The 3,984-nt window shown below is 53.6% G+C and overlaps 1 pseudogene; it reads right to left on the bottom strand.

Annotated features, from left to right (window-relative positions):
* Positions 1–312: 312 nt before the first annotated feature.
* LOC118654435 lies at positions 313–2,182 on the bottom strand (annotated as a pseudogene).
* Between the last annotated feature and the right edge of the window lie 1,802 nt (positions 2,183–3,984).

Here is a 3,984-nt window from a genome sequence, read left to right as displayed (position 1 = left end):
ACTAAAAGAGATAGCTTGGTGGGAGTTACGGAGAGATCCAAGTGGGCGGTGAAGTGGCTGGCTGGGCAGCTTGCAGAGGCCCGGGGAGGCAGAAGGCTGGGCCGTGAGCCACTGGCCTCCCCCCCTCCCTGCCCCCTCTCCTGCCCACCAGGTCCTCAGGGCCTCTGCAGAGCCCCTGTGCCTCCGCAGACTTCTCATTCCTCAGGATGGTCTTTGGTTTGCTCCCGATCTTGCTGGCTGTGTTTGGTCTCGTTATGTCAGGTGTTGGAAGGGCTACATTCATCCGTTGTTTTGCTGGTGCCTGTGGGAGCCTTACTTGCAGCGCTGTGAGACGACTCCCTGAGGGTATTTCTGCTCCTGCTGCTTCACCTGTTGTACGATTTACTGATCTTGCGTTGTGCGGTCTGGCTCGCAAAGAGATGCCCAATAATTCTGACGATCACTTCCTCGTTTTCATCGGGCATTTGGTCATGAGGCACGATGACTTCTGCGCTGGTTAGGTTCTGCACTTCATTCATGGTTTTGCCGCCCTTGCCGATCACCAGGCCAGCAGTGGAAGAGGGCACTCTGATGTGGGCTTCCAACTTCACCTCCTCTTTGGGGTTAAAGAAGTTTTCTTTCAGTTTCCCAAAGATCCGCCCTTGAGCCTTGAAGTGGGCTTCTGGCGGTCCGGTGGTGATGACCATCCTTTCACTGACGTCTGGGCCTTCCGCTGGGGCAATCTTGATGGAGGCCCCCCGCAAACCGAGCCAGCTGCTTGATGTGTGCGCCCTTCTTCCCGATGATGGCCGGCCTGGGTCGGGATGAAGAGATTCACGATCTCCTGCTCCGGGTAGGAGTGATGATGTGGGAACGGGCTGAACTGGTGAGGGGGGTACAAGCTGGAGAAGTATCCAGAGTGGGTAGCGAACAGGTGGTAGGGGGAAGCAGGGGGAGGTCCTCGGGGCCCTGCAGGTGAAGGCAGCACAGATAATCCTGTTGAAAAGATGCCAAGTGCGCTGAGGTTCAACCTCGGGATCAGGTTGGTTTGTTGATTTACAGCCAGCATGTCATTTTCAAAGGCCTCAGGTAGCTTCTTCATAATCTCCATCTCAGTACTGGCACAGGCCTCAACTGTGCCCTTCACAGTGATGGTTCTTTCAGGATTGTATATGCTCAAATCCTGCAAGGATGAAATTGTTATCTTGGTCCCAGTTTTATGTTCAATTTTCTTCAAATTTCTGCCTTCTTTTCCGATAAGTCTTCCAACCAAGCGATTGTGGGCCAAGATTTTCAGAGGAATCTCTTCAGTTCTCGGAGTTTCCATATTATCGGTGGATTTCTCGGCAGAAATTTTGCAGGCCAGGAGGGAGTGGGATGATATATTCAAAATTTTGGTCTCATCAGCCTCCTTATGCATGATTTCAAGAATCATGCAGCTCGCTTCCGAAGTCCCCCCTGGGGTGGCATAGATGGTGATGGGCTTCTTCGCGGCCCCAGAGTTTTCCTTCCTATGGATGTCTACCTGGGACTGGGTCTGCTTAGTGATGTTCTTTATGGTCAAGCCCTCCTTTCCGATGATGGCACCAACAAACTGGGTGGGGACCAGGATCCGAAGCGGGAAATCAATCTGTCTGGCCCGAGAAGAGCCCCCAGGGGCGTGGCCTTGCTCCCTGGAAGAGTGGTCCCCACGCTGAGCTCGGTCAGGGGGCGAAGGGGAGCTCACCTCTTCATCCGGGATGTAGGAAATCTAGAAGGAATAATTCTCAAACTGATGCCCACTCAGCTTCTCGATGGCTGTTTTTGCTTCTTCTCTTGTTGAATATGTGACGTTGACAACCGCAGTTTCTGTGTCTGTGTTGACTTGTTCGAGATTCTCCACTGTCCCATACTGAGCCAAAAGTCCATACAAGACCTCCCACTGCAGGTGAGGAGGGATAGTTCTAATCTGAATTTGTCTGCTCCTGAGCTTTTTAGAGACTGAGTAATCAACTCTCATGATTTTCTCATGCAATTCCACTTTACCCGAGAGGGTCTCGATGGCGCGGATGGCCCAGTTCTGGTCCGGGTAGTCCAGGAAGGCGTAGCCAGACTTCAGCAGGACCTGTCCCGCCAGGGGCAGCTTCCTGTCCCCGAAGAGCTACCGGAGGTCGTCGGCGGTGACGTCGGGGCTCAGGTTCCCGATGTAAAGCTTGTACATCATCCGTGTCTTCCCCGAGAGCCCGCGGCTCCCCCAGCCAGGTACCACCCGGCACTCCTCGCCTCCTCCGCTACCATAGTCTCTCTTCCTCCTCCACTGCCACCCCTCCCCTCCCTCCGCCCGCCGGCCCGCCACCCCTACAATAAGTCTTGATACCTGGTAGAGCAATTCTTTCCACCCTGTTCTTCATGGGTGTCTTAAATATCCTTGGCCCTGTGGATTTCCATATATGTTTTTGAATCAGTTTATCAAATTCCACAAAGAAAACTTGCTGAGTTTTCATTGTAATTGCATTGAATCTATACATCGTTTGTCTCTTACAATTGTTGGTTCATTCTCCAAATGAAATTTGAAACTGGCCCCTGTACCCGGAGGGCAGGGAGAGACAGCAGAAAGAGGAATAACACTTCAGATTGGTAGATGGCAGTTTTAATAAGCAAGGAAACTTACATACAAGATTTGTCCTGGGCAGCCACAAGACTAATAGATCCCCACATCTGCCCACCAGAATCTTAAAAGTTTACATAGAGGCCTCTACTGGGTTCAGTCACATATTCTGGTCTCAACAATGCCTTCCTCTCTCAAGGCTGTGTTCTTTTTTTTAATATGTTTTTATTGATTTTTTTGTTTTATTTTGTTTGTTTTCATTTTTTCTTTATTGATTAAGGTGTTACATGTGTGTCCTTATTGCCCCATTGCTCCCCCATCCCCCCACTCATGCCCTCACCCCCCCCCCCAGTGTCTGTGTCCATTGGTTAGTCTTGCATGCATACAAGTTCTTTGGTTGATTTCTTCCCCTTACCTCCACCCTCCCCTACCTTCCCTCTGAGGTTTGACAGTCTGATCGATGCTTCTCTGTCTCTGGATCTGTTTTTGTTCCTCAGTTTATGTTGTTCATTATCCTATACTAGAGGCCCGGTGCACAAAAATTTGTGCAATCGGGGGGGGGGGGGGGATGTTCCCACAGCCCGGCCTGTGCCCTCTCACAGTCTGGGACCGCTCCAGGGATGTCCACCTGCTGGCTTAGGCCCACTCCCTGGGGGATCAGACCTAAGCTGGCAGTCGGACATCCCTCTGGCAGCCCAGGAGCCCTCGGGGGATGGTCAGACATCCCTCTGGCAGCCCAGGAGCCCTCGGGGGATGTCCACTTGCCAGCGGGGAGCAGGCCTAAGCTGCAGTTGGACATTCTTAGTGCTGCTGAGGAGGAGGGAGAGGCTCCCGCCACCACCACTGTGCTGGCAGCCATCAGCCTGGCTTGTGGCTGAGCATAGTTACCCCTGTGGGAGCGCACTGACCACCAGGGGGCAGCTCCTGCATTAAGTGTCTGCCCCCTGGTGGTCAGTGTGTGTCATAGTGACCAGTCATTCTCAGTCATTCTGCTGTTAAGGTCAATTTTCATATTACCCCTTTCATTATATAGGATAGAGGCCTGGTGCATGGGTGGGGGCTGGCTGGTTTGCCCTGAAGGGTGTCCCGGATCAAGGTGGGCATCCCCACTGGGGTGCTTGGCCAACCTGGGTGAGGGGCTGATGGTTATTTGCAGGCTGGCCACAGCCTCTTCAGGGTGGGGGTCCCCACTGGGGTGCCTGGCCAGCCTGAGTGAAGAGCTGATGGTTGTTTGCAGTCTGGCCAAGCCCCCCAGTGGGGACCCTCACCCTATGGGGGTGTGGCCAGCCTGGGTGAGGGGCTGAAGGCTGTTTGCAGGCTGGCCACAGCCCCTTCAGGGTGGGGGTGTCCCACTGGGGTGCTTGGCCAGCCTGGGTGAGGGGCCGAGGGCCGTTTTTCAGGCTGGCCACACCTCCTGG

Source organism: Myotis myotis, unplaced genomic scaffold (assembly GCF_014108235.1).
Source record: "Myotis myotis isolate mMyoMyo1 unplaced genomic scaffold, mMyoMyo1.p scaffold_m19_p_4, whole genome shotgun sequence".
NCBI classification, from domain to species: domain Eukaryota; kingdom Metazoa; phylum Chordata; class Mammalia; order Chiroptera; family Vespertilionidae; genus Myotis; species Myotis myotis.
The sequence above is the reverse complement of the archived record's forward strand: the minus strand, read 5'-3'. Positions and strand labels throughout refer to the sequence as shown.